This window comes from Podarcis cretensis, assembly GCF_951804945.1.
Source record: "Podarcis cretensis genome assembly, chromosome: 9".
Classification (NCBI taxonomy): Eukaryota; Metazoa; Chordata; class Lepidosauria; order Squamata; family Lacertidae; genus Podarcis; species Podarcis cretensis.
Window position 1 is genome coordinate 52,094,387 of NC_137178.1, and position 21,944 is coordinate 52,116,330.

General features: G+C 43.5%; 1 long non-coding RNA gene across 2 annotated transcripts; it reads left to right on the forward strand.

Annotated features, from left to right (window-relative positions):
* The first annotated feature begins 3,724 nt into the window (after positions 1 to 3,724).
* LOC307224569 lies at positions 3,725 to 9,431 on the forward strand. 2 transcript variants are annotated; one of them, XR_013842671.1, is made up of 4 exons: positions 3,725 to 3,818; positions 6,515 to 6,596; positions 6,706 to 6,771; positions 9,348 to 9,431. It is a non-coding gene; the product is annotated as an uncharacterized lncRNA (long non-coding RNA). The 2 variants fall into 2 exon arrangements; XR_013842672.1 differs by lacking the exon at positions 9,348 to 9,431 and having other exon boundaries at positions 6,706 to 7,825.
* Positions 9,432 to 21,944: the final 12,513 nt, after the last annotated feature.

Below are 21,944 nucleotides of genomic sequence, written 5' to 3' on the forward strand. Positions count from 1 at the left end.
TATATTTAATATAAAAAGGGGAAAATTCGTGGAAGGGAACTTGGGTCGACCTTAGAAAAGGATTTAATATGTATAAGAAAATTGGATAAGTAAGTAAAATTTGGCCAAGTATTAAGAACTAATTTTTTTTTAAAAAAATAATAATAATATGTTAAGGATGAGAGATAAGAACTTGCTGAGTTAATTATTTGAACTAGGATGTATGAAGGGGGGGAGTCAGGAAGGGGGGCTAAGAAAGTAAGGATATGAAATTATACATGTTTTATTTTTGTTTTTTTCCTTTATGTGTGTTTGTGTTTATAAAATGTGAAAATCCAATAAAAATTTTATAAAAAAACAAACAAACAGAAAACATTGCCTCCAACTTCCAACCCATAAGAAGGTAGTCCAGGAGGATACCACACAACTTTGGGCATCAAAGGCATCAATGGCTACTGAGAGATCCTACAGCAAACTTGAGGAATGAGGTTATCACCCCTCTTTTATTGTCCATTCCGGGTCACCCAACCACTGCCACGGCATCCTTTCTCTTGGCAGATCAAGATGAGCAGGTGACGACAAAGGTTGCAAGGTTTTTAGCTGGGTCAATTAGAATAAGACCCACTATTTGACTATTGATTGAAAACCCTAAAATATAACTGACTTTTTATTTCTATTATTGTATTTCTATTATTTCTATTATTGCATATTGTATTGTTGTTTTATTGCTATGGCCGATGGCTGACGCAAACAAAGATTCATTCAGATCCTACAGCAGCAAAAGCATCACACACACTTTCTCCAGGGAGATCATCCATCAGGGCAAAGTGAAATGAATACATAATATGTTTCTATAGGCTGAATTAGTTCATTAAAAAAAAAAGTTGTTGGTTAGATTTAGAACACTATTCTGAAAGCGGGGATTTGAACTCCCCTTCTGGGAAGCCTATGGGTTCTTCAGAGATATCTCTTACTCCCCAGGACACATAGCTGATTGGGTGCTCCAGTTGGAATAGCATTTCTTCCTTTCCCGCCTGGCTCTATCTTTGCGGGAGATGATTTTCAGGCTGCCTATGTTTCATCTTGGAGTGTGTCAAAGCCCTGGAATGTGTGGCCGTTGCAGTCCAGTTGCTGCCCTCTTGTCCTCTACTCCATGGTAGTCTGCACTAAGGAAGTGGTCTCTTTGTAGCTTTGTGGTTGTTCATTGTATTGGTTGCATATGTACAGGATTGCATATGATACAGCATATGTTGATGTCATAAGGGAAGCTGACTCACCCAACTGTTCTCACACATCAGTTGGTGTGTCCCATGCCTGGTACAGTAATAAGGGAGACTTGCTGGCATGCAACAACATGACTGGCGGGTAGGAGGGGATATGCTAGGGGTGTCTGCGGGTATTGCTACATTGGCAGAAATTGTGTTGCTTTAGGTCATTGGTAGGCAAATTAAGGCCCAGGGGCCGGATCCAGCCCAATCGCCTTCTAAATCTGGCCCGCGGATGGCCCAGGAATCAGGTTGTTTTTACATGGGTAGAATGTGTCCTTTTATTTAAAATGCATCTCTGGGTTATTTGTGGGGCATAGGAATTTGTTCACCCCCCCCCAAAAAAAAAAATACATTCCAGCCCCCCACAAGGTCTGAGAGACAGTGGGTCAGCCCCTGCTGAAAATGTTTGCTGACCACTGGGTGCTGTTTCAGCATAGGATTGCAACTATATTCGCACTAGTGTGAACCCTAGGATGGTGGCTAGCGTCTCAGTTGGACCACTGCTTCGCCTGCCTTTAAAGAAAGGCCATTCAAAAAGAAAATATTGAACAGCAAGGTAAAAGAAAGCATGGTGGCGCTTTACAGTATATTATGCACCCCCAAAATCCTGTAACAAAACCCAGCAGAATCTTATAAGGAACAAAAGACACAGGAAAGTAAAGATTAAGGCATATGTGAAGTGATGAAAGGTTAGAGTTAAAGCTCTAATCATTTTAGGAATGTTGGTTGTACTTTGCATTAACTTTTTAGTACAGTGGTACCTCAGGTTAAGTACTTAATTTGTTCCGGAGGTCTGTGCTTAACCTGAAACTGTTCTTAACCTGAAGCACCACTTTAGCTAATGAGGCCTCCTGCTGCTGCTGCGCCACTGCTGCACGATTTCTGTTCTCATCCTGAAGCAAAGTTCTTAACCTGAGGCACTATTTCTGGGTTAGCAGAGTCTGTAACCTGAAGCGTATGTAACCCGAGGTACCACTGTACAGATTCATCAGGTTTCCCCTTCAAAAGTAGGCCACGACATGCTGCAAGTTGCTTCCTCACAAATATCCCATTATACAAATATAAAATGCTATGTTGTTTAAGAGGGCTACCAATCTAGGAATAAACAGCTCAGCGATCACTCTGAAATCCTGCGTGAATAGTACACTCCTGTCATGGAAGTTAATTTAAGCACTTGGACTCGTATCAGTATTTATGGCGTGTATAAAATGTTGCCCAAGAGTACGTTCAAGCTAATACCTTCAACAATACAACCTGTATTTTGGAGGGAGGTTTGTAACAAAACAGTGGCCCTGTTTCTGCGCAGTGTATACTTGCCCAGTGCACTCTGTCTGCAAGACACAATTTACCTGGTGAGTAAGGAAGGGTTCTTAAGGCAAAATTCATTCTCGTTACAGAGGGAGACATATGAAGCCATGGGTCTGTGGGATCTCTGCATGGCTTTGGGTGTGTTTTTTTTTGGGGGGGGGGTCTCACTCTGAGGTCCTGGTTAGCCTGTCCCCTGCAGCAGTGCAGCTGCGATTCCAGGTGGTAGGTATTTGTGTCTGGAGTCCTGAGGCAGGCACTTTCTGCAGGGTCCTTAGAAGAAAAGTTTCAGCAATATGCATATCCCACTTGGGCATGATCCTTAGCTGTTTGAGCGCATTGCCCTTTCACTCATATTTAGGATTTTACCTGTCTGGTATTGTACAAGGATTTGGTGCAGAACCCTAAGCCCTTTGCAGGTAAGGGGGCAGAAGGGCAGTATTGGGTAGCAGCAGGTGTGGCCCATCCCTTTTCGCCAGCTGAGGCAAAAATAAGAACGTTTCACCCAGCACACGGACAATGCCCACCACCTCACTTAATGGGGTTGCTCAGCTGCAGCTTCCAGGTTCTGGTGAAATCTCACAAGAGCCGAAGAGATTTCACAGGACTCTCGCTGGAACCCAGAAGCCACTGCAGCTGTTTCTCTGGTGGGGGCACCAGTGGAGCTGACCCTTGGATTCTGCCACCTGAGGTGGCTTCCTCAGTCTACCTTATGGATGGCCTTGGCTTTGTGTGGCATTCATGAGTGTCTGCAGGGAAGAAGGGGCTGAGTGCTTGCCAGCTCATCCACAAGAGGTTTGGAGTGATCTCTGAAACCACTCCTTTCGTGGCTGCCAGTCTCAGACTCTCTGAAGGAGAGCTTTTCTGGACCAACAGGTAGCTCATGTGAATGCTGCTCATTCTGATCCAATGATGCTACTTTTCCAGAAATTACAAGATTTGGAAAGCTTAGAAAGACAATGATAATGTAAATAAAGGAGTGGTGATGCCTTTTTGAGATAGCAGGTATACCCTGCTTTTTGAGGAGCAGATGGGAGCAGTGGCCAAGACTAGAAACCAAAAGTAAACCAGCAGAATAGAAATCACAGACCCTCCAAGTGTCCTTATTCTCCAGGATTTACAGAAGCTGTCTGTGTTTCTGATTTGATCCCAGAATGTCCTGCTTTTCCTTAGGACATCCCTATTTTCATTGGAGAACTGTTGGAGGGTATGGAGTTCTGAGAACCCTCGAGCTAAGAAGATAAGTGACTATACAAGCTTTAGAAGGTAGCCCTGTATAGGGGAGTTTTTTAAATGTTTAATATATTATTATTTTTATGTATATGTTGGAAGTTGCTCAGAGGGGCTAGGGCAACCCAGTCAGATGACAAGGTATAAATTATAAATGGTTGTTGTTGAATAGGATGTCCCTATTGTCATCAGAGGGTATGCTGACATAGGTAGTGTAAGTCCTTTTCTGATAAAGTTATACATCCACTGTCAGTATGCTTCTCAATACCAGATGCTGGGATTCACAGGTGAGGAGAGTGCCGCTTGCCAGCTTCCCATGGGCATCTGGTTGGCCACTGTGAGAACAAAATGCTGGACTAGATAGGCTTTTGCCCCACTCCAGCAGGCTCTGCTTAAGTCCTTATGATTGCTTCATTTACTTTTGAAATTAATTAAATGTGCAAATGCCAAAACCCATAATACTGCATATCAGCAAAACTACTCAGTCTGGTTTAAATATAATAGATGAGTTGGGGGGAGGGAGATATTTAATACCATTTTCTTTATAACCATGAAAAATGTATCTTGAAAAATTAACCAGTTTTTCCATCATCCAGCAATGTTTTGATCACTTTTTGGTGGAGAGGTGGGTAAGAGGAATAAAAAAATCACATACCATTATGAACCAACAACACTGGGAGGGAGAGGAGTACAGGAGGAGGAGAAAGAAGTGTTGCTTCACTGGAGTGGCAAAAAAGGAAGAGGAAATAAATATCAGTGCAAGCCAATACACAATAGGCAAAATGGAGGCTTGTGATCGATGTACTGCGATTATGGTCTCCACAGATCTTTCAAATACAGTGGCACCTCTGGTTACAAACTTAATTCATTCCAGAGGTCTGTTCTTAACCTGAAACTGTTCTTAACCTGAGGTACCACTTTAGCTAATGGGGCCTCCCACTGCCATGCAATTTCTGTCCTCATCCTGAAGTAAATTTCTTAACCCGAGGTACTACTTCCAGGTTAGCGGAGTCTATAACCCAAAGTGTTTGTAACTTGAGGTGTTTGTAACCCAAGGTACCACTGTACAGTTCAGACTGCAGCCAGTGGGTGGAAATAGGCATGCTTGCAACACTCAGGCTGCCAGAAACAAAATGCTTGTGTTCAGGGGAGGAGCAAACAAGTATACAAAGTGTGACAATCAATACCACCTGCAAAACCTCTCGAGCATCTAATCACCCACCTCAAAATATAAGGGTTTGGTGCTAATAATCTCCCACACCAACACTGCGTAAAATTTGCATTAGACAAGCTGCTGAGCTTGTATAATAACACACACACACACAAATAATCTGGAAGCTCAAAGTCTTTTGTAGTCAGTGCAACAGCAAACAGAACTTCAGTATCAACAGGCTGACAGGGCCCTTGAAGAGGCTTAGCCTTCAACTCCCCCGTGTGTTTTGCTGCCTAAAGAAGATGAGTTTGGAGACTCTCTGTGGCATAGGACTCTGTAGACACTGCAGAGGGAGTAGCTGGGAGTTTGAGGTGATGTCAAGTAATATTAAATTTCTGTCAGTTTCATTTGATCTTTGACAGATAGTTCATAAGTAGAAGGCATCACCCGACGACACCATCATGCCTGTGCAAAATCCCCCCTTGAAATAGAACAAATATGTTCTGTTGCGTTAGTAAAATGCAAGGGCAAGGGTGGTCAAAAATGAATTTCTCCTTTTATTGTTTACAAGGGACACACAATCTGTTGTGTTAGTTTGGCTATACCCCACAGAAGCATGAATGGAAAAGCAAAGTTCACTGGGGAAGAAGTCCTCAAGGGTAGAAGTTCTCAAGGGTAGAAAAGGGGAAAACTTGGTAGCATTTGAAGGCTGATGAAAGGAAAACATGAAAGGCTCAGTGGCAGGATTGACGCTGTTAAGAACTTTGTTGTAACTAGGATTATTTGAAGAACTCAAAAGACTGAAGCCAATTGAAATATTCACTAAGGGGGTGGGGAGGCAGCCATCTTGGGATGGAGCAAGGCACCTACCTTTCAGATTTCTGCCACAGGCCAGTGAAAGAATGTTAGGGCTTAAAAGATAAAGCCAAACGAGATATTCTCAAAGTCCAGAAGCGGCAATAAATAAAGCAAGCTCACATGATGATCTGCTGGGCAAACGAAAGAAGGAAAGGAGGAAGCACCTTGCAGAAATGTTGCAAATTGAAACACAAAAAAGATCCTTTGAAATACCAGATACAGTATGTATTAGATAATTAATATTGTATCCTTGAGATACTGTATGGCCGTGGGCACCGGGTAATAGAAAATGTCTAATTTATAAGGACAGTGAGAAAATCTTTAAGGAAAAAGGAAAAAAGAGAATTTCTGATCACAAAGGAAAGATGAACTCTATTGTTTTAAGACTTTACATAAGCGGCACCACAGGAGCATTATGGGAATAAAAGTTTGACTTGGTGTAGTGGTTAAGAGCTGTAGTCTCGTAATCTGGGGAACTGGGTTCGCGTCTCCGCTCCTCCACATGCAGCTGCTGGGTGACCTTGGGCCAGTCACACTTCTTTGAAGTCTCTCAGCCCCACTCACCTCACAGAGTGCTTGTTGTGGGGGAGGAAGGGAAAGGAGATTGTTAGCCACTTTGAGACTCCTGAAGGGGAGTGAAAGGTGGGCTATCAAATCCAAACTCTTCTTCTTCTTCTTCTTCTGAGCACACCTTGATCTTCTGAGTGCTGGCTTCTTACAGGGGCTTTTTCTTGTCCTTATCTCCTTTGGCAGTACAAGACTGCAGTGATGCTACTGAAATGTATGTTGAACAAGCCTCTTGGGTAACTTTCTTTACATCGTTCAATAGACAAGCATGTTTTATGTGAACTGTTTAGAAAAACGTTGGCTCTTGCATTACTCTTCAGCCTTAAAAGGAAACTCTTGTTTCAGGCCAAATTGCTGATCCTTGTGACATGACAGCCTGATTCATTCCAACATGTACACTGAAATTAAAAGGTAATAACATAAAATTAACAAGGCCATCTCATAGATATACATTTCCATGCGCCCAGGAACACTGTAGACTGGAAGCATAGAAAATGATAGCTCCCACCACAAAACTATCTACAGTATATTGTGACTCAAGAAAGGACAGTATTGAGAAAGCTTTTTAAGAAAACCCCCCTCATAATGAGAATGTTCCACAACGATAAGCTCCACTGTTACTTAAGATATCTTAGGATTTTAAATTGTGTATACTAGGAACTGCTGCTTTGTTTGGATCACTCAATTAAGGTGATGTTTAGAAAAGGGGTGCATGATGGGGGAACAGGATTTTGCCTCCTTTGCCTCTGCTCCTAACAATGCACATTTTGTCATAATGGTTGGGGGGGGGCTACAAGCCCTCTTCTGTACAACTCCTCTAAGTACCGGTAAGTGGGAAGCCCTGCCCAAGCTCACCTAGATGAGTCCTACCTGCAAACATCTTCAGGAGCCCATATGTTTGCTCATTTGCACTAAGCTATGGTTTAGCTTTGAATATTGTGTGTGGCCAGTAGGAACACAATTCTACTCCTTCCCTTATGCATTTACTGAACATAGAGATGGGTGCTGTTTAAACATCCTTTATTATATGCTATGTGTAGCAAAAGGTGTTAATAGGATCTAATAGCACAGAATAGAAATCCTTAGTGCTCACTTAGCCTATAGGTGGCCAACCTAGTCTGGTATTGGCAGTGACAGTTTGTGGCATTCTTGAACAAGGACAGATGGACACACAGGCTTCGTCATGGCAGAGAGTGTGGCCAGCCGGCCTCTCCATGGTGTGCCGCTACCTCCTCCTGACCTCAGTAGACTAAAGACAAAGCCATCACAATGCATATTTATTGTGGCACTCTCTAATGCTTTGAACTTGATGTGCAGCACAGCTGCCAGAGGTCTACTATCACCGAGCCAACGAACAGTGACTCCCAGTATCTTTGCTTTGTCCCGGTTACAAAAGGTTTTCATAAAATGGCCGAACTTTATCAATAAACGTGATTTGCATTATATTTATGTTTTAACGCAGAGCTGTAGCGGGGGGGGGGGGCTAGCCAGGTTTTTTTGCCGGGGTGAAGCCTCCAGAGGGGTGCCCTTGAGGCTCCCAGCCTGTGTGTGTGTGTGTGTATGCAAAAGGCCGTGAGTGGGTGGATCTTTGGATCTTTGACCTGGGTGAAATAAAGCCTAGTTTTGCCCCTGATCAATGGTAACTTTTGCCAGAGCTGTGGGCAATTATCACACATGGGACTGAGGCAAGGAAAGAAGGGCTACCCTTATGCTATTCATATAATCAGTTATCAGTAATCAATATATTCATATATGCTCACACATAATCAGGGCTTACAGTATTTTTATAATCCATTTTGAATCAAAGGAAAGCTCTTGCCTTAGCTAACTGCAAACTGCTTGGAACAGCAACTTAGAACCGACCTTTCCCCTAGAAACATCCGTGTACCCTGAACAAAGGCGAAGACATGAATCAGAGACACTGGTACAAAATCCCCTCAAATACAGGCTAAATAAATCCACAGAACAGGAAGAGCTAAACCACAAAAACTCCAAAACTCCCTGTCCTGTCAGAACTAGGGGAAAGGTTAGACAGCGCATCATTGCAGGCAACGGAAAGCAAAAGTAGAACTCTGCGCTTGACCAGGAGCTGCAAGCCTGGCAAGAAGCTCGCTAATTGGTTAATTTTCGCTGGCGATTCGTGACTGTCTCATGATTGTCTCATGATCTGTGATTTGCTGTGATTTGCTCAGGTATAAAGACCTCAGGATTTCTGTCATTCGGGGTCCCAGTTCTTTGGAAGAGATTCCACTGGGTCCTTATTGCTCAGCAATAAAACCTCACCTTCTTTTCTCCAAAGCTGCGTCTGCCTGATCCTTATTCACTCTAAGTGGGTACCGTCTATACTTTCACGTGCTACAGGACAACTGCACAGGCTACAGCGGTGACCAGAGGTGAAAATACTGCTGAGAGGAGTTCAGCAAGAAGAAACGCCATGGTGCACCTGCAACACACAACTGGGCGCCTTCATCTGCTCCACCTGCAATAAAACATGACTCTCCCATGTCGGTTTCTACAGTGACAGCAGGCACCGTAACTCGCTAATGGTTTGACTTTACCCCCGATGGCGTACTCTTGCATCCCCCCCCCCAAGACAGATAGATGCTAACAATAAGAATTGTGACTCGCACTGAATCCTAGGGATGAGATGAAAAATAACAGTGCTGACCCCAGGCAGAGAACACAGTTGACACGTTGATAATTAATTTCAAGGCATCACCAGTTAGTATCTGAATCCAGTCTAGGGGTGTTAAGGGTTCGTGTGTCCCCCAAACGAGTCCTCTGTGTAGAAATTCTGACCCAAATGTATCTAAACATGCTGGAATAGAAAAGCTGCTTACATGGACAGCCACAGCACTCTTCCTAATCCCTTTCTTTGAGTACTTCAAATGCTGCATCTCTTTTCCTCCCCCACCCCTTTTAATAAGTGGGCTCAATTTCTTTAAGCATTTCAAGGACATCATAATAACCAGACCTTCTGTGTTCAGTAACAGGTCCACTGGAGTCGCACTTGTTCTGTGAACTGCTTTGCCTCCTGTGGTGCTGCATAATAAATTGCTTTGACAAACTGGGCATTTTTCCATCTGAACATTAATGTTGGTTTTAATGAATCCTTTATTAGTGGAACAAGTTTTGTTTTTTTAATTTCATCTGAAAACAGCCATAAAATTACAAACAAAGGCTGGCGTTTTTGTTTAGAATCAACTTGAGTGGAAGAGATGAATACATGAAGACCTTAACATTGATTTAAAAGTGGGGGATGAGGGACAGAGCACGTTTCATTTGACAACAGTACATTTTATATTTCTCTCATTTCAAGTGCATAACATTATGTTTGCCTTTTAAAAAACAACAACGGTATATCTCTTGCCTAATGCAGCCAGGGTTCTATGAGAAGAAGTGAAACAATGTCTTGAGTGGCGCACAAAGCAGTCCATCTGGAACTGGAATCCAGTTTTGTTGGCAATTGATTGCCCTTGTAGGATACAATATGTTCCACTTATTCTGTAGCCATTAACGCAAACGAGTTTTGTGCAATATAAGGACATATCAAGGTGGCAGCTGATTGTATTCCCAGTGAACTGAGGCTGCACAAAGCTGAATATGCAGGCAACATCCTTGCACAGGGAGACAAGAAAAGGACCATAGCAAAATAGCATCCCCACTTAAATATTTCTGTGCCTGCTATTTAAAATGCACACACATTTTAAGGTGTGGTTGCTAATGACACATATAGTGTCACATCTAGGTCTTCATCAGGGCCCCTTCTTTGTGTGCCCCACCTGAGGAAAATGCACAAGGTGATCATATGATAAAAGGTGTTCTCAGTTGTGGGCTCCTGTCTGTGGGGTACTCTCCCCTGTGAGATGCTCCTAGCACTCCATCCGCCCCACTACATGAGAACTGCCTATCCCACAAACAAGAACCGTGTGCCTATCTTCTGGGAAAGTTAGCCAATATATAGGGATGTGTAGTATCCGTGTTAAGATTTTCCTCTGGTCAATTGCCATTTGGATAAATTATCTCATCGGGGCAGGGGGATTAGAACCAGACATCTGACCCCAGATGGACAACAAACAGCAAAATACATCCTCCCTGTGAAAAAATAGCACACACCTGCCTCAGACTGTGTAGAGGAGCCCCCACCTAGTGGTGGGCGGGGCGAGCTCCCCACGGGGGCTCACACCCTACAGAGGTGGGGCGATCTGCCCAGGGGAGTGATCGACATGGCGGCGATCCGCCTTGGGGGGGGATTGGCGCTGTGGCGATCCACCCAGAGGGGATTTTGTTACCCCCCCTCTTAGATGACACCCAGGGCAGGCTGCCCCCCGCCCCCCTTCCTATGCCCCTGCCCCCACCCTCCAGCTTTGCCAAACTGCCCTTGGTTACATTAGCTAAAATGGTGGGGCCACTTGCCCAGGTGGGGCCTGTGATTCTGTTCCCAGGGACCCAGGCTCCAGCTCCAGTGAGGGTTGGAGCAACCCGTCACATGCCTTGTCCCCTCGATACCTCTGCAGATGGTCTTTGTGAAAGATTTTAGACCTGTGCCTGGGACCCAACTAGATTTGGTATACCACCTCTCACTTCCCTCTACAGTACTTGTAGAAACCACCTTCTTGACTTTCAGTCTCATCCGCTCAATCTGGACAGTCGAAGCCATTCCCGGGGTGTGGCGACTGCCACATGCTGACAGCTTCTGGGAGCCATAAGTGACAGCTGAGTGCAGGGTGGGGACCAAAGTTGGACAGACGACCCCAGAAGAAGCACAATGTGTCTCTTACCAGAGGTACTACCCCCTTCGTTAACACCCATAAGTATACACACACACACAAGTACAGTCAGCGACCATTTTGTGTGGGCAGGAGTGCCAACTTGAATAAAATATTGGGGGCCCCAGGTAAACCCTGCCCTGCATAAACAATCACATGGTGTGACACACATACCATTTGAATGAGAATTCCCCTCAACTTTGCGGGGGCCCAGCCCCCTCAAATATTTTATTGGCGGGGCAAAGGGACCAGGAGTTGGCTCCTATGTGCGTGGGGTTCTGTTCCTGGCCCAGGGGCGCCGACTTATAAAAAATATTGGGGGGGCGGGGGCCCATACTGACTTATAAAAAATATTGGGGGGGCCCAAGACCTCCAAACTGCTGCTGCTGGGGGAATGAAAGGGGTGAGCCCCGGGCTGCCCCGACCTTAAGTGAACCTGTGAGGGCCCGCCCTTTGCGGCAGCCGATTGGCTGCCGCCGTGGGCGGTGAATATTAATGAGCTAGGGGGAATCCCCGCTTCTCGCGGGGCTGACGCCAGCCCCGCGAGATTGTTGATGGATCGAGAGCCCGCAACCCCACCCCCTCTCTAGATCAGGAGTGGCTTTGTTTTAACTCATTACTGAATGTATTTTAAAAGGTAACTATCGTCAAACAAGGAAAATAAAAAATACCAACATAATTTTGTGATTTTACAAAGCATAATATAACTAATAATTTTCTTAAATTATTGGGGGGGCGGAGCCCCCCCAAACGAATTTTTGAGGGGGCTCGGGCCCCCCCAGGCCCCATGGAGTCGGCGCCTATGTCCTGGCCCTGTGTGCACTGGCAGAACGTGCACAAGCCCAACCCATCCCATTACACCCTGACTTACCCTCATTTGCCCCTTTCCACCCTCTTCTGGGTCCAAAAGAATCTACATGTCAGTGGTCATGTGTTAATTATATATATCTGTTTAAAGCTGCACTCTACATTGTATGCAATAAAATATACAATGAAATCACATCAGTTAAAATTAACCTTAACATTAAAAAAAATAAATCACTTTAAATTGTCTTTACTCAGGCTCATTCCTGAGATGGCTCTCAGTTATATAAAATGGACATATCCTTCACCACAGCGCTGCAATGGAAAAGCTCAATTATTCTTTCCTCTGTCATGTGTCTGGGAGCTGAGGCTGGTAGGTCCAGCAAAGTGGGAGGATGGAAGGTCCGACTTGATCTGAACAATTTTTTGGATGTAGGTTTTCAAACATTAGTCATCTTCAGAGAAGACCCACTGAAATGGATAGAAGTGATTAACTGAGAGCCACTAAGCTAAGCAGGTCTACTGTGTGGAGGACTAGCATTGGCTACAATTCCATATTTGCAGACTTAACTTCTGCATGTTATAAAAGGGTGCAATTAATACGTTGCTTCCAGAATGTAAGAGAAATGTAAATTAGATGTTGGGGAAAGACCTTACACACAATTCCCCAACCCCCACCCCTGAAAAACAATTTAGTTTTTTAATATTTATAAGAACACTTGTTTTACTTTGAAAGGAAAAAAAGAACTGGGTACTTTTTCTGTAAAGTGTGTTTAGAAATAATGAATCTGGCAAAGTTAGTATTCTGGCAGGGAATAGAGCCCTGAGGGTTGATATATCCCATGACTCTGGGAGAACTGATAGCAGAAAAATATCCTTTGATGTTTTATTTAAAAATGTTGTTCAATAATTCAATAAAGAGGCCCATTATAATCATGAAACAGTAAAAATGTGCCATGAATACAATGTAAGAGTGAAATGAACTGGTATACACTTAACCAATGTTTACAGTTCACGAACCATTTTCTGTACTCTTATACAATGAGCAGGACCCAGCTTACATCGGCTGTTTTGTGGGAGGTGTAAGTTTTTGGTCGTTTCTTATATCTAGAGCAAAATAAGGATGAAAAGCAGGGCTTTTTCCCCAGCCATAACTTGCCAAAACTCGAAGCATTCATGGTGAATTCCAGCACCCCTTTTTCTAGAAAAACAGCATGGGTGAAAAGGAAACATGACAGTGTGTTTATATTAATAGAAATGAGATCTTGCAATGGCAAAGCAAATATTTTACAAATATGCATTCCAATCTACCTAAGGAGGTAGGTGTATGATGAAGGTGGCATAGCCCATCTGGAAAGGTGGAAATATACAAGCAGAGGGGTTGACTCTCCCCATCTAGTTGTTGGGTGCATATAGGCATCACACAGGGGGAATGGCAGGGGGTTGTATGCAGTTCCCCCACTTTGCTGCCCACTGATCCACACACTGGCTATTTTTGACTAGACTACATACTGCCCTAGCAGATGTTCTACTACACAAAGACTTCTAGATTGGGGCCAGGGAGTTTTGCATACCACATTTTTCCTTCCAATTAAGCCCAACCAGTCCAAGCTCCCCTGGGAAGAATCAGGTTGCTATTTTGAGTCCCAGGCAAATGAAAATGTTTTTAAGCTGTTTAAATTAAATGGCTTTCCATTGACATTGGTGAAGAAGAAAACAGTCAGCTCTGATTCATCCGTGCAAAAGTGCCACCCAAAACATGAAGGGTAGGACTGTCACTCAGTGAAACAAATCAATTTATCAGCATAGAATTCGCATAGAATAAAAGCCCATTTCAAATTTGCATAGAATAAAACAACAATGTTTTTGGAGAAAAAACATTGCTTTCCAGGGGTTTTTTTTTGTGGGGGAGGACCCTAGATTAGAAGTAGATGGCAGGCTTTTTCATACAGAAAGTCCCATCTCTGCTAATCTCCAGTCAGAAACCTTAGTTAGTAAGTGATGGGGGAAACTGCTGCTGCTTTTTCTCAGGAGTAGTCTATAGGTCCCACCTGCTTATTGAAAGTGGGGGTGAAGCCAGCGATGGAACCAGGGCAAAAGTGGTCCATGCTGACCCCCCACCCCACCCAGCCTGGCTTCTTTCCTCTGTCCAGAATGCAGCTGAGGAAGGATCAGATTGCTTTCGCAAGAGGCCTGAGCTGATCGCTTGCAGAGGGCTTTTGAAATTAAGCTGAGGGTCGTGTGAAATTAGGCCACAGGCCATATGTGTCCCTCAGGTCACAGGTTGCCCACTCTTGCCATAGAAAGCCATTGTCAGGCTGGGTATACAGTTGTGGGCTCAATGGTTGAATGGGCTGACTCAATATAGTGACAGGCTGTGTGGCAGCATCATTATTTCTTAGATGATATATATATGTATGTGCCATCATCTACACATCCAAATGTACCTTATATTAGAAGCATTAACATTCTTAAAATTATGTTGCCTGGTTAATTGGCTGCGCCATTTTTATGGATCAAAAGGGTTTTAGTCATTTAACTGATTGAGAGAAATCCTATGGTCCCATGGGGGGGGGGGGGCGTGTCCCAGCTACCATAACAGATAATCTGCCTCCCCAACCACAGAAAGATCTTGAAAGCCCCCCTGTTGAGGAAGCAGAAACCTCACTCCTCTAACAGGGCTCAGCTGGTGGTAACAGCACATTTCTTCAACAAATGGTGAATTTCCTTTTTAAAAATCCTCCTGAAAGTCCTTCAGTGTTCTAGCATGACTATCTCTGAATAAACACATTTTTACTATTGTACACGATTCTGCAAGTAATTTGTCATAAACATACAGTTTCCCAAGCTCTGTGACTGCTTCCTGTTCAGTGGCCCAAAAGGCTGTTTTGGGGCATTTTCAGGTACTGCTTTTTGAAGTGCGCTTTTACTGCTGTTGTTCTTTATTCTGTTTTGAACTGTACTGTCATTTTTTTTATTGTGATGTTGATTGTGTTGCTTTTATTTTTTTATAATTGTTAGATTCCCTGAGTATTTATTGACAAAAAAGGGGATCTGGAAAATGCAAGTAAAATCAAAGAGAAAAGCATCTCAGTGCTTGAAGTTGCATGTAAATTAATTCCCACCCATTCTCTGTTTTTACTTAATAATGTTGAAGGAGGAAATACCTGATGGAAATGTGTTTTGTAGCCAAAATAAGTCATTTTGCCTAGAGCGCTGGCTACATCCCCAACATCTGGTGCTTTAAATATTCAGAGTAATAAAATACTGTAATGATAATGGAAATATTCTAAAAGAAATGGTGCACATAACCCATCACCTATGTAGAGAAAAGAAATGGTCTTGTCGCAGTCTTACAGCTGTGGCAACCACAGGTATAAGGTGGGGGCATAATAAAAATTCCAAGATCAGTATTTGGGATTTATTACCTTTAATAGGCCAACTAAAATATCACCCAGAGTGCGCAAACTTTCACGTTCTCCCTAACTTTTCATCAGCCCAGATAGTAAACAGAGTAGGTGAGTTGGGGTGTCATGGAGTTTGCATGTGATCTATCAAGACGGAATGTGGGATGAGATAGCAGACATCCAAGATGTTGGGTGCTATGGAGGTTTCAGGCTGCACCAAAGGCTGAGAAGAAGGAATATAGTGTTGCATGCACCCACATTTCCAAGTAGTGAGAGACTTCATGGATGCTGGTGCTTATATCTGCATATCTGCATCATGAGCTTGAAGTGGAAGGGCTTACAGCATTGCCACTCCAACAGAACTTGCTTTGGTGTCTTCCCAGCTCCAGATGAGACTAGCTCTTGGCCTATTGTTCTCCTACCCCTAGGATAATGTGACCTCCAGCGAGGTGAGAGGGAGGGAAGGCACCTGCCCCCAGTTCTGAAAGTATTGCTAGCTAGGTGTTTATATGGCAACACACCAGTACTTGACCAACCCTTTAGACATTTAAATAGCATGCTTTGTTAGGGCCGTTAACAAGGAGACTGGTTTGAGCACTTCAGCAGTCCTTTCTACTGTAGACTCCCATCTTACAGATATAAAACGACAGAATTGAAGGGGTTCCAAAGACAGCAGGATGTTTTGGGTTTCCCTGTCTGCTCAACATTCTCCACCCCCTGGAGTTCCTACTCATGAAATTGTCGTCTGAGCATGTGTGCTTATTTGCACATGCATGATGGCCGCTGTCTTAAATGATCACATTGACAATTATCCTGCATCCAGTTTTCTAGTTGGATTGATGCTCGTTTGAGGGCAGGGGAATGCATCAAACAGTATTTGTCAAGAAGCTACAGTACTATAAGGGACATGGGTGGCGCTGTGGGTTAAACCACAGAACCTAGGACTTGCCGATCAGAAGGTTGGCGGTTCGAATCCCCATGACAGGGTGAGCTCCCGTTGCTTGGTCCCTGCTCCTGCCAACCTAGCAGTTTGAAAGCACGTCAAAGTGCAAGTAGATAAATAGGTACTGCTCCGGCGGGAAGGTAAACGGCGTTTCCGTGTGCTGCTCTGGTTCGCCAGAAGCAGCTTAGTCATGCTGGCCACATGACCCGGAAGCTATACGCTGGCTCCCTTGGCCAATAAAGCGAGATGAGCGCCGCAACCCCAGAGTCGGTCACGACTGGACCTAAGGGTCAGGGGTCCCTTTACTTTTATGTTACAGTACTGTATGGGTTGTGCCTAACATTGTGCGAATGTGGCTTCGAAAACTAGCAGTGGGAGCGTACCAGATGTGGAGTAAGGAGTGTGAACACACCCTAATTCTGTTGAGCTTCATGCGAGAAACACATCTGTCTTCCAGAATGATGCTGCTTTCACAATGTATCACTATATTTCTCACCGTGGTCCTTTCCTGAGGCAGGTTTTTCTCTCTCCACTCCACCCCCAGCTACCATCGTATGACTTGCACAGCTGCTTCTAAGAAAGTAGCAGTATTGAGTCATTAGAAAGCACAGCTGGGCATTACACCAAGGCCATTTACATTAAAAGAGGATCTTACTTTAATTAATCTCCTGCTGCTCTACCCGCCTGATCTGAAGTCAAGTGCCAGTGGGCGGATGGGTCACGGGTGCAAATTTATGCTTTCAGTTGCAGAATAAGAAGCCCTTATTTCATTATTATCCTAACAGAGCTGTGAGAAATCAATCATGTTCTATTTTAAAAAAATCATTTTTACAGAAAGAAAATGTTAACTATGAACAGGATCTGAGAATTACACACAATTGCCTTTTATAGTCTGAATTCGGGCAGAACAATAGAGAAATGACAAGAACCTGGGCAGTGAGGCAGCCCACCTCTGTTCCAAATGTTAATTTCTTTTCAGGGGGAGAAATATAGGAATGGAAAACTTGTCAAAAGAAATGCAGGAGGTTCCAGCAAGTTCTCTGAAAACAAGACCTCTTTCCCTAAGGCTTCCCTTTGTCTCGTTGCTCACATTTCAAAAAGGGTGGTAGAGCACCGTCCCTTTACTGATTCCTGCAAAAGGTCATCAATATTCAAATGTTTCAAAAGCTGGTCTATTTTTAAAAAGAAAAAGAAAAAAACAGAACTGGAGTATCCTGCTGTTTATAGACGCATTGACAGCAGACAAGAAAGGAATTTGCTCACTGTTGACATTACTGATCTGGTGACTGAAATGATAGATCTGGAAATAACAAGTACAGTAACGTTAGATGACATTCAGCCATGGAAATATTTTATACAATTGGCTATGTGTATGTGTTTATCATGTGTTCATGCAAAAGAATCCCCACCACCACACACAGAGAGAAACACACTGGTAGCAGAAATACTGTAGATGTTAATGCTTCTTGAAAATTAAAATGCAGCAATTTACTGATAAGTTCGTGCTTAAATTCTTGTTTATGCTCCCCTTAATTATATTTTAGAGTTCTGTTGCCCATCAGGTCTCTGGATCCAGATCCAGAAAGGGCCTATTATTTATTTACTTATTAACTACAATTTTATCCCACTCTCCCTCTGAGGACCACACAGTGGCTACTTCATTCCTCACACAGTTTCATCCTCACAATAATCCTGGGAGGCAGGCTAGGACTGTGGGATACTGCAGTCAAACATGACTATGCATGAGTGCTAGTTATGGCATGATGGGATTAATGTGAGGAGAATCAGAACTTACAGGGTTAAACAGTTCTGTGTGACGTCTCACATTCTGAGGCGTGGTTATGTTCACATACGGGAATCTTTCTTTGTGTGTGAGTTTCCTTTCGTTTTTGGCTGAGAGACGAAAGGATGTCCGCTCTCTCGCCGGGCTGCTTTATGATGTTTGTCTTCTCATTAAAGGCTGTTGGAGATTAGCAAGAAGCCTGCATTCAGTCTGATTTATTATCCACACACAAGGCAACACTTCCTACCGCTGCTAAGAACTCTGCTAAGGACTTTGCTAAGAGAGCTCAAGTTTTTTCTATCGGCACAGGCGTCCATCGGCACAGGGGAAGCGTGCCGGGCGCCATCTTATCTCACAATTAAGACCACAGAGTTCTATTCCTAGCCTCAGCTAGGTCATACCCCCTCTCCTCTGTGAAGAAGGAAGTGAAGCTTCTATTTCCTTTCCTCACTCTCTGTTTTCACCATGTAATCCACTAGGATGGATGTGTCTGAACTTGATCCAAGTTCAGACCACATGTTTGAAACTATATGCTGTATTTTGCACCCAATAATAATCTACCTGTGTTGTCTTTGCTGCTGCATGGAATAACACATGAACCAGACCTTGCATTATAAGTAAAGCTTTTAAACTTATTCAACAGTGTGTAGTCTGTTCATTTCAAGAGGGTGAGAGAGGGGAGGCAAGAGCTGTAAACAGACTAAACGGGATATGCAGAAAGGTTTATCAACCTGTATTCCATGCTATGCTGCTGGTTAACTCTGAGAGTGTTTTTAACTCTGTTGGGGGCTCTCTCCCGCTGAAGAATGTACAAAGTCCTGCATTTTGAATCTGGGTGCCTAGCCAAATCTTTTTTTAATTACCCAAATGTGGGTCAGATCTAGTTTCCACCTCCATAAGGATGAGACTGGGTGGCACAAAGGATTGCTCACTGAGCATCGTGGCTGAGTGGGGGTTTGAACATAGGTATCCCAATTCTTCCTAGTCCAACCAGGAACCACTTAACCACACCATTCCATGTTAACTCCATGAGCTTAAGGTGGTATCCATATGGCTCCCTAGTGGCTTTCATCAACATACTGAACTTGCTTCAGCAAGGTTACTGCATCATGTGACTTCAGAGCATGCTCCGGTGTGAAAGAGTTGAACAGAATTGATAATATCATCAGGTGTGGCTTTTCCCATCATAGGGCGCTTCCAGACTTGCTGCTTTGGGGGACTCAGCCACATGCTGGCAACTTCAGGTTGCACAATTTTAGCTAACTGGGAAGTCTTGCAAAACAAACCAGCTTCCCCAAATATTGGGCTTCTTGCAATTAGGGAAATGAGGGGGAAATGTGTTGGAAAGTGTGGGATAACACTTGCTTTTTAAACATTTACCAACAGTTTTATTACTGCTAATCATTAAACTGCAAAAAGAAAGGCATTATATATTGATAAATGGGAGAGAGAGAAATCAAGTACAGAATCTGAATAAGATTAACAAATAAGATGGTGTCCATTTATTTTTAATTGAAAACACTTATATTGCTTTTATATATTTTTCATTACAGAAATCATCAGTGTGGTTTGCAATAAAACAGCAACAGATAGTCATACAAATACAAAAACCTGGCTGAGTTGGTGTGCTTTCTTTTTCCATGTCTAAATGAGAATTTCTTTTCCTTCCTTCCCCTGTCCCATTTCTGTCAGCAGTGCCAAAGGGTGGGGGAGGATGGCGAGTTAAGATGAAGTGGCTGGTTGCATGTGAGAGGGAATGAGTTAGGATGCCATTCTTGGATATCATGTTAAATCAGTGGGTGTGCAATTTAAGATGCATTAGAACCTGGCTGTGTCAAGAGAATAAAGTCTCCTTGCTGATTACAGAAATGGAAGTGTCTCACCACATGGGGTTACCACAGTTGATATTAGATCAAGCAGTGTTCAAAGTGAATAAAACAGTTAAGTCTAAGTATATATTGAGGAATACAGTCACGCAGGGCTTTGAAGTGTGCTATCATCAAAAAGTACAGTTCTCTGTTACTTCTTTTGCTAGTTCTCTTGCTTCTACATGCAGACAACAACTCATTTGTAAACTGTGCCCAGATTCACCAAACACAAGTACCACATGCTGAATTCTGTCTCGAACCTGGCTGAACAGAATACCGCATTGGCCTGAGGCTTCCCAGGTGGCTCATCAATTCAAGATCTGGCCGGCCAAGCAAGCAACCAAGGACTGCTTCTGTTTCTAATACAGGGAAGAAAAGCAACCTGCTTTTCAGAACAGATTTCTGTGTATCTCGCTATGAAACAGCCTTATTTTTTTTTATTTGTTGTTATAAATTATGTCAGATACTTTGTTGTGTAAATTATGTTGGAAATCAATAAAAGTATTATTTAAAAAAATAAAACTTTGTAGTCAGTTATTATATTGCCTACTTCATACTCTTCAACATTTATCCGATGAAAATAGAAAAATCCTACCGTACCCTCCTGGGACGCGGGTGGCGCTGTGGGTTAAACCACAGAGCCTAGGACTTGCTAATTAGAAGGTCAGCGGTTCGAATCCCCGCCACAGGGTGAGCTCCCATTGCTCAGTCCCTGCTCCTGCCAGCCTAGCAGTTTGAAAGCATGTCAAAGTGCAAGTAGATAAATAGGTACCGCTCCAACGGGAAGGTAAACAGCGTTTCCGTGCACTGCTCTGGTTCACCAGAAACGGCTTAGTCATGCTGGCCACATGACCCGGAAGCTGTATGCTGGCTCCCTCGGCCAATAAAGCGAGATGAGCACCGCAACCCCAGAGTCAGCCACAACTGGACCTAATGGTCAGGGGTCCCTTTACCTTTACCATACCCTCCAGCATTTTTCAAATGAAAATAGGGACGTCCTAAAGAAAAACTACTTTTTATGCCTTTTAAGAACAGATGTGTTGAGGTGTGTGTGTGTGAAGCAGGGTCATGCTACTAGCCCAACCACCAATGCCATGTGCCTCCCTGATGTTCATGCATTGAGTATGGATGCCTGATTAAGGGGAGCCTTTGCACATAGAGCTCTACCCATGCAGGCTTCCAATTTATCTGAGCGCCTGATTGTGCAATGTTCCAAATTCCCTTCTTCAGACATCAGGTTGCCAGCAAAGAGGCATGAAACATCAAGATCAAGGACAGCTGGGCAGCCCCACTCCCCCTTTCTACTTTTGAAGCACTCTTTCAGTGCTATTTCTCTAGAGAAAGAGGTTCCGGAACTCACCATGAATACCTCCCTTGTTCTCTTATAATGGCAATGGCAACCTTCTGTTCTAACCAACAGTCAAGACAAGAAGTTGCTAAGAACTGGGGTTCAGATTCTCTCTAAACTCAACTGAGGAGTCAATGTTCCATGCAAAAATCATATGATTTGCTGGTATAAAGTCACAGGTTTAATCTCAGCCATATCTATCTAAATATTCTCTGGTAATCAGGTTAGGGAACCAAATGGGTTAAGACCTGTATGTGTGCTACTATCCCAATCTCCTTGGAGGACGGATGAGATTCAAGTGTGGTATGTATACCGGTATATACAGGCATATATCTGTTTATATATAATACCCAAGATATATAATACAAGTACTCCCTGGTCAGCTTTTCTGTGGGAGTAACAAAGTAGTATTAATCAGATGTTTCATGTCACGCTAAGGGGGGTGGGGAGCTAAGCTAGATACTATCCCTGGCTGACTGCCTTGAAATCATTCATGGTTATTCAGTTCAGTATGTTTTTTATTTCAAGTCAAAGGTGCCATACATTGTACCATTTTCCCTGGGTTCTATAATGTTATTTTGTGCTACTTTTATGAGAACGGCATTACCTATTCATTCCTATCCATGCTTTTTTAGAACAGCCTTTTTGTGGGGGGAGGTGAC